Source organism: Neovison vison, chromosome 1 (assembly GCF_020171115.1).
Source record: "Neovison vison isolate M4711 chromosome 1, ASM_NN_V1, whole genome shotgun sequence".
NCBI lineage: Eukaryota > Metazoa > Chordata > Mammalia > Carnivora > Mustelidae > Neogale > Neogale vison.
The window spans coordinates 231,791,939-231,800,307 of record NC_058091.1 but is presented as its reverse complement, the minus strand read 5'-3'; the positions used below and the strand labels follow the sequence as shown (position 1 = coordinate 231,800,307).

At 41.0% G+C, this 8,369-nt stretch overlaps 1 pseudogene; it reads right to left on the bottom strand.

Annotated features, from left to right (window-relative positions):
• Positions 1–6,037: 6,037 nt before the first annotated feature.
• On the bottom strand, positions 6,038–6,485 carry LOC122901305 (annotated as a pseudogene).
• Between the last annotated feature and the right edge of the window lie 1,884 nt (positions 6,486–8,369).

The following is an 8,369-nucleotide window of genomic DNA, read 5'->3' as shown; positions in this document are numbered from 1 at the left end:
TTAGGCCGCTAGATCCCTTGTGGCCCTGCCTCCCAGATCTAGCCCATAGTGGGTAATTTCTAAGTATCTTAAGTTTAATGGATAAGGGGAGGAATATAGCAGCTTCTAGCAATTTAATTAGAGAGGTAAGTATGTTCAGGTAGCTCAGATTAGTGAAATAATCAGATTGCAAATGTCATCTCAGTCTGCTGAAGAAAAGGGCAGTCGTACAATGCTTTCAGGAGGGATAAAAGGCTCACCCTATTATCGTTGCCAATGTTTCTTCTGCCACCTTGTCCCTCTCTTCTAACAGAGATTCCATTTTATGATGGTGCGTTCGGTATTGTCCCACAGCTCTTGGATGATCTGCTCTGGCTTTCTTCCTTCCATCCTTCCTTCCTTCCATCTTTTCTTCTTTGTCTTTGTGCTTCAGTCTGGACAATTACTACTGACCCATCTCTAAGTTTCCTGTTGAATAAAGTCCCCTGATGAGCCATTCAAGTTATAAGTCTTTCACTATGGTTTTCATCTCTAGCATTTCTATTTGGTCCCTTCTAGTAGTTTCTGTATATCTGCTGATATCCTTCATAGGGTCGTGCCTGTTGTCTGTCTTTTCCACTAGAGATTTTAACATAGTCATCATAATTATTTAAGTTCTCTTTCTGAGGATTCTAACATTTTAGGCATCTGTGAGCTCAAGTCTATTGAGTGCTTTGTCTCTTGACTGTGTGATGTTTTTCTTTGCTTCTTTGTGAGCATCATAATTTTCAAGACAGTAGACATTGAGGTAAATAGTTTCATGTCTGGCTGTGTGAATAACTCTTCATTATCTAGACTTCTACTGGGAGGAATTGAGTCAACCTACTCAGGAGTTAACCTGCTTTTGTATTTATTGTTGCTAGTTACTATCAATATACCTCAGGCTTTAAATTCCCCTGGCATCACCTTGTACTTAGGGCTGGGGTTGGGTTAGCACAAAAGGTTTCTCAGTGTTCTGATCCACTTCAGCCTTTGGCTTTGCCCGTGTGCCTGGACCTCAGTAAGATTCTCTCCCCTCACTTTTGTCTCCTCCTGCCAGCAGTAGACTGCTGTTATTTATTACTCCATTCTTACTATCCCAGAGGGGGGAAATAAAGAGACGCTTTCTGTTGTCCATATCCAGCCCCATATGAAGGAGGCATTGTGGCCCTTGATCTCAGGTGTGGGGCCATGGCAGTGCCCCTGTCCACAATCCCAGGGATTGTAGAATTGTCCCTTAATGGTTACAAAGTTTCTATTTAAAGCAGCTGAAAATTTTTGGAAATAGATACTAGCACAAAACTGTGAATATGATTGATGTCACTGAACTGTGCACCGCAAACAGCTAAAAAGGTAAATTTTTTTTTTTAAAGATTTTATTTATTTGACAGAGAGAGATCACAAGTAGGCAGAGGCAGGCAGAGAGAGAGGAGGAAGCAGGCTCCCTGATGAGCAGAGAGCCCAATGCGGGCTCGATCCCAGGACCCTGAGATCATGACCTGAGCCGAAAGCAGAGGCTTTAACCCATTGAGCCACTCAGGCGCCCCTAAAAAGGCAAATTTTATGTGATGCACGTTTTACCACAATTTTTAAAAATTAGTAGTTTTATATAAAAAACCATTGAATTGTACACTTTTTATTTTCATTATTTGTATTTCATAAGTGACTTTCTTGTTTTATAACTGGATGCTTGCACCTCTTAATCCCCTCCACCTATTCACTCATCCTCCCAGTTCCCTCCCCTCTGACAACTATCAATTTGTTCCCTGTATTATGATCCTTTTTAGTTTTTTGTTTGTCTATAATAAAGGTGTGTGAGATATGCACACACACACACACACACACACATACAGTGGGATATTCTGCCATCAAAAAGGATGCAATCATGCCATTTGTGACAACATGAATTGTACATTTTAAATGGGTGAATTGCATGTTATGCAAATTATAAACCTCAGTAAAGTGGTTGTAAAGAAGACAGAAAGAAAATGAGCGGGACTGTCCTAGTGGTAGCTGTAGCTATAATGGCAGTGAGGTAGTTGGTGACCTAGCAGGGTGACATGAGATGCAGAGCCAGGGGTTGGGGAAGTGGGGGAGGACAGTGGTCTGATAGTTTCATTGTCTAGAAAACCCACCACATAGAAAGCTCTGTCCCTCAACCATAACTAACCAACTGAAGTATGACCAGAAAGTTGGGGTGAATACCTCATAAAAGTCTCTTCTCATACCAAAGTTCAGCCCCAAATTCAGAAAATCAAAGAAGTTACAATTACCCCTCTCCTAACATGCCCCACTTCAGGGAAACCCTATGCCCCCACTTGTGAGACAGGTGTGGGGGTGCCCACGTCCTGCAACATGGGTGCAGAAATGTAGGCACCCACTGCCATCTCTTCTCTCCAATCCAGCCCCCTCTTCTCTGGCCCTGTCTCTTTATAGAGAACTCATTATCACTAAATAAACTAATTTTAGTGCCTCTTATCTGTCCTTCCATTCCATCCCCACAGTTTCAGTTAATTCCAACCTGGCAAGCATTTCCTAGCCAGTGGCCCTGTCAACTCCCTCCCTCTTCCATCACTGACAGCATTCAGCCTCACACCCCAGCACGAGTTTATGCCAATTTTTTCACATTAAGCACCGCCCCCCCTTCAATAAGCATTCACTCTAGGTTAAAACTGGGTCTTGCTATGGAAACATGACTCCAAGGCAATTTGTAAATCACCACCTTTCAACAAATTGCTATTTCTTAATCCTTTCATATATAGACATTCTGGAGCTGTCATTACCCCCATTGGTCCCAGAGTGGCCTCTCTTTAATGAGGACAGAATCCTGAGCCTCTCCTGATTAAAACCCTTCACTGACTTCCCATCATCCCTGGCTTCGTCCACATACTTTCTCATCGTGCTAAGGTTTCTCCATAAAGTTCCTCTTTACCCTCATCTCCCACCACTTCCACACTCAGATTCCTGAAAATCTGAACTACTAATAGTTCCCTAAGAAATCAAGGTTGTGAGGGCCAGGATTTATTATGCATCTAGCACAGTGCCCAGCATGTAAGAAACAATTAAATATGTATCCAGTGAATGCATTTATTAAAATCATACTCCAGGGTGCCTGGGTGGCTCAGTGGGTTAAAGCCTCTGCCTTCGGCTCAGGTCATGATCTCAGGGTCCTGGGATCGAGTCCCACATCGGGCTCTCTGCTCAGCGGGGAGCCTGCTTCCTCCTCTCTGCCTGCCTCTCTGCCTACTTGTGATCTGTCTGTCAAATAAATAAATAAATAAAAATCTTTTAAAAATAAAATAAAATAAAATCATACTCTATATCAATTCCATAGGTTAGGAAAATTATCCCACATCAGCATCAAATATCCAGGAAGCACCATATTTATCCTACCATGCCAACTAGGACAATATCCACTTTTCATGCCTATTCCAGTTCCTAGAACACAGTGGCCCCTCATTAAATATTAGACGGGTGGATGGATGGGTAGATGGATGGTTGAATGAATGGGTGGATGGAAGGAACTGAAGAGCTATGAGAGAAGACAAGTGACATGAGGAGAAGTCCCACTCTGGATGGTTAAGTTCTTGAGTGCTGAGAAGATGTCCTTGTTCATCTCTGCATTTTTCGAGCCAGAGCACAGTTTAATGGAAAGTTTTTGACAAATACATGAAGAATTAGTGAATGTGCAATTACATGAATTATATAAATAGCATTTCCATTGTAGGGGCTTAAAATTTAGAAACACAGCTGAGGGGCGCCTGGGTGGCTCAGTGGGTTAATGCCTTTGCCTTCGGCTCAGGTCATGATCTCACGGTCCTGGGATCGAGCCCCGCATCGGGTTCTCTGCTCAGTGGGGAGCCTGCTTCCGCCTCTCTCTCTGCCTGCCTTTCTGCCTACTTGGATCTCTGTCTGTCAAATAAATAAATAAAATCTTAAAAAAAAAAAAAAAAAAAGGAAAGAAACACAGTTGAGATAAATGTGTGGAAATCCAATCTTACTTTGCATTGATCTAATTTACAAGACCACTCCCCACCCCGAGTGCCGCTCCCAATTGTTTTGCCTGAGCTCTCAGAGAGGAGAGATTATGTGCTACCACTTTCTTAGAGATCATAATACTTGAGAAGGGAGTGGGGCTTGTATGGAGGGAGAAGAGGAGTATCAAGGAGAAGTACCAGTGCAAGGGTGCATAGCTGGACTGGAAAACCTCTTGGTAATAAGAGCAGCTGATTGCTCAGACCGTCTTCCAAGAACCCTGGGAATTATGGCTTCAAAGAATACCCCTTGGGAGGAGGACAAAGGAGAATAGAGTTTATCCACTGGATTCCATCTCCCACTAATCAATAGATTTCCCAAAAAGGCTTGATCTCCCTGAATTTCTGCATCATGAACCTCCTAGGTCTCAGCAGTAGAGAAAGAATTCAGGGATGAGAAGCATAAGCTGTATCATGTGGGTATGAGGCAAGGTGCTCTCACATGGTGCCCAGGAAAGACAATCCCACACCATACAGAATGGGTCTCCACAGAGTAGCTGAAGAACAGGTGGCCAACATCCATGGAAGCAGATGTGGAAGCAGATGGCAGATGAGTTCATGTCAGAGCCGTGCACTGTGAGAAAGACCCCACCAGCCGTCCTTGGCTTTGGAGTGATCTCTAAAAACTAGAAATGACAAGAAAATTGATTCTCCTCTAGAGCTTCCAGAAAGGAATGGAGCCTTGCAGAGTCTTGATTTTAGCCCAGTAGACCCTGCATCAGACTTCTGACCTACAGAGCTACAAAATAAGAAATTTGTGTTGTTTTAAGCCACAATGTTTTTGATAATTTGTTACAGTAGCAATGGGAAACTCATAGCCTTACTTAATTACTTGGGGGCATTTAGATTACTTGCAACTTTTTCTCATGAGAGGATGAGAAGGCAATGGAACTCCTTATAGCTAAATCTTTCTGCATCTCCACAATTTTTTTAAATTTATAGAAATCATTTGTTGGGTCAAAGATCGTGCATAATTTAATAACCCTTACAGTATTGCCTTCCAAAAAGATAGTAACAATTTGAAATAACTGTCAACACATGAGAATTCCCAACAAGAGAGAATACTCTTTCTGTTTTTTAATTTTTATCTGAATAGTACCTAAATGTTTTAAATTGCATTTTTATTATCAATAATTCATGCTGCATGCTTATGCATTCCTCCATAATCTAGGAATATAGCAGCCATCCTTATATTTTCTTTGGAAATTACTTGTTCAGATTCTCCAATCATTTTTTTTTTTCAGGTGTTCATTCTCCCTTCGAATTTTCCCTGATGATCACCCAACAACCTCAACAATGAATGCATCACGGATCTAACCTTTCACCACCAGACTAGGCTTAAAGATGTTATTTCCAAACAATTTCTAATGGACACTTGAATGCTCGGCTTTTTAAAGTAAACTCGTATTTGAAAGTGAAAAAGTTGCCAAAAGAAGAGCAATTTTCTCTCACATGCTCTCAGTTTGTCAGTCTCCATGGCTTCACATTTACCCTTAAAGGTAGGAGAGGTCTAAACCCAAAGGAAATGACCTTACCTGTGAGACAAATAAGTAACCACACCATCGCTAAAATTAGGTTATGTTTCCTAGTAATAAGACACCGAGATCTTCAGCGGCATTGCAGAGAAAGAAAAAGAAAGAAAAAAACCCACACATTTTGTGTTTCATTATGCATCACAAATGTCAAAACCTGAAATGAAACTGTCTCCCTATGTGGGTAACAGCACCATGAAAATTCCTTTCCTTTCTCTTCCTACTTCCATAGGTTTCCAAATTCCTGGAAGGAAGATATACTCTCAAATGCTTTTTAGTTTTACTCAGAGAAAATAAAATTCTGTATTGTTTTCATTTATGTTTAACATAGTGAAGAAAAAAGAAAGAAAGAAAGAAGGAAAGAAAGAAAAAAGAAAGAAAGAAAGAAAGAAGCCAAAACTTAATTTCCAATAGTCTTGGGTTTGAGGGGTTCATATGCTTGTTAGCATACAATGAACCTCCCTCCACATGGCTTCAAGCTACCAGGCCACAGGCCCCCCACACACCCTTAATCTTCTCCTCAGCTCTTCTACTGAAGAATCTGGCCTTCATAATGCCAGATCGTTTGGGAAGAATTCCCTCTCCCAGAACTCTGTAGTAGCCCATCACACCCCATCAATGACAGGAGCAGCTCCAGTCCTGTTTTTGGCAGCATGTCCCTGGGTCTGCTCACTGACTGACTAGGGACTACAGTATAACAAGGTTGACAGTTGGGCAGAAGCTCTGGTTCCTCTTAAAGTGTTAACGGCTCATACCAGTTTTTCCAAAGTCACCTGAGTGATCTTTGTCAAAGTTGATCCTGTGGTGATGCATGCCACCAGCATTACCCTGGCCTCTGGGGTGCTTCTTTCTTGCCTAAGTGGCCTTGGCCATGGCTCATACGACCCCGAAATTTCCAGGTCATCCTCAGTCTAGAGGGCATGCTGGCCATCCAGATGAAAGAGAGGGGATTTCCAATAGTTTCTAATATGACCATTTGTCTTTGCTATCAAAAAAGCATATTGACTTTTTAAGATGAGAACACTCCCTTCTTATCTACAGTAAAATATGAACGCATTAACTCTATCTGGTGACTCTCCTAAATTCAGGCCAGGTCTACAGAGCAAAACCTTTCAGGGAACAATCAACAAAGCCACTAAGTTGAAGATGGATAGATGACTTACTAACTGCACCTCTCATTTATACAAATAACTGAATCATCAGAGCTCTCAGGTAAATCTTTAAACTTTTGGTTTCAGAATGTGTTTGTGTCTGCTTCCAGTGATGGGGCTGGTGAAGAAAGCAGTAATATCAGTGATAAATAATCCAGTCCAAATACCCATATATTTGCCAATATTTAATAAAACTTACAATTAGCATGGCAGTATTCTAAATGACTTATATATGCTAATATTTAATCTTGTTATGTACCTTTGTTATCAGCTTCATTTTACACATGAGGAAACTAAGAGGCATAGAGAAGTTAATTAAATTTACTGAAGTCATCTACTAGTAGGGCTGGGATTGAACCCAGAGTTAATGTTCTTGACCATACACTATGCTCTCTTTTAGCTCAATGATATCTTCAGAGCTGAAATTCTTAATGTGGGATCCATGAGCTCCTTCAAGGCCATGAATGGACATCAGAAAGTCTGTGAATTTGCCAAAAATAGTATGCAAGTGTTTGGGTGCATATGTGTGTCTCTGCTTCATCAGATTCTCAAATGGCTCTACACTTCAAAAAAAGAAAAAAAGAAAGATGGTAAAGGGCCACTACTTTCAGAAAACAGCGTTATTGTGAACATTGTGAAGTCACGCTTCACAATGAAAAGTTGGTGGTTTTTACATGATGTGGAATTGGGATAGAACCTTGTGTTGCCATCTATTTGTTGTATGAACTTGGGCACTCTAATTGCCCAATCTAAATTCCATGCTCCTTATCTCTCCACGGGAATTATAACACCTACCTTGCATTATAGTTAACATCAAAACCAGTGTCTGGAACTCACCAGTGCCTGGAGAATCATAGACAGTGTTATTACTATTGTTTCTGTAGTGGTTGATTTTTGTTCTTTAATATAACTTACTAAATTATCAGTCCAAATTATAATCTTGCCATGAAATACTGAGCGGTTTTTAACATCAATAACATAGTGTTCAACCTGAGAGTGAGACAATGCAGCCCTGGAGTAGGAAATGAACAGACTAGGAATGGCCACAGCAGGAGAAGGGGATCTTCCCCACTCTGCTCTGTGCGATGTAGTCTCTAATCTTCTTGTTCTGTGAGGTTTAAGAAAAGAGATTCTATTGCCTGACGCTTCCTTCCTCCCATGGGTAAGAAGCAGATAGATATTACTTTAAAGGTGCTTTGAATTCTTAGTGAGGAGAAGCGCTGCTTAAATTCAAGATTCTGTTATCCAGAGACATCATAGAAAATTATAAAAGCTAGAAAAAAGTGTACCTGAACAATTAAAAGAACAATAGAAACTCAAGTCGGAGCTTTAAAAAAAAAAGCACTTTGCGAATAGTTTTCATTTTAAGGAATAGGTGAGTGTCAAGTCTGGATTCCAAAGGCACTGAAAGGTGATGAATCATTAAGCTCTGTTTACCATTTCTCAGTGAGCCACCTGTGTCAGTCTCATAATCCTCAATTGTCTGCCTTTTACTTACATCTACCTGAACCTAAGTCTTCTCCCGTCCTGGCTGCTAACATCTCATCCTTTCAATCTCTTTCAGAAGGAAATAAGCAAATAGGTCTGCATTCTTTGTGAAGACCTCCCAGGCTCCCTACCGACAGTATCTGCTGTCTCTGAATTCTTTATATTCC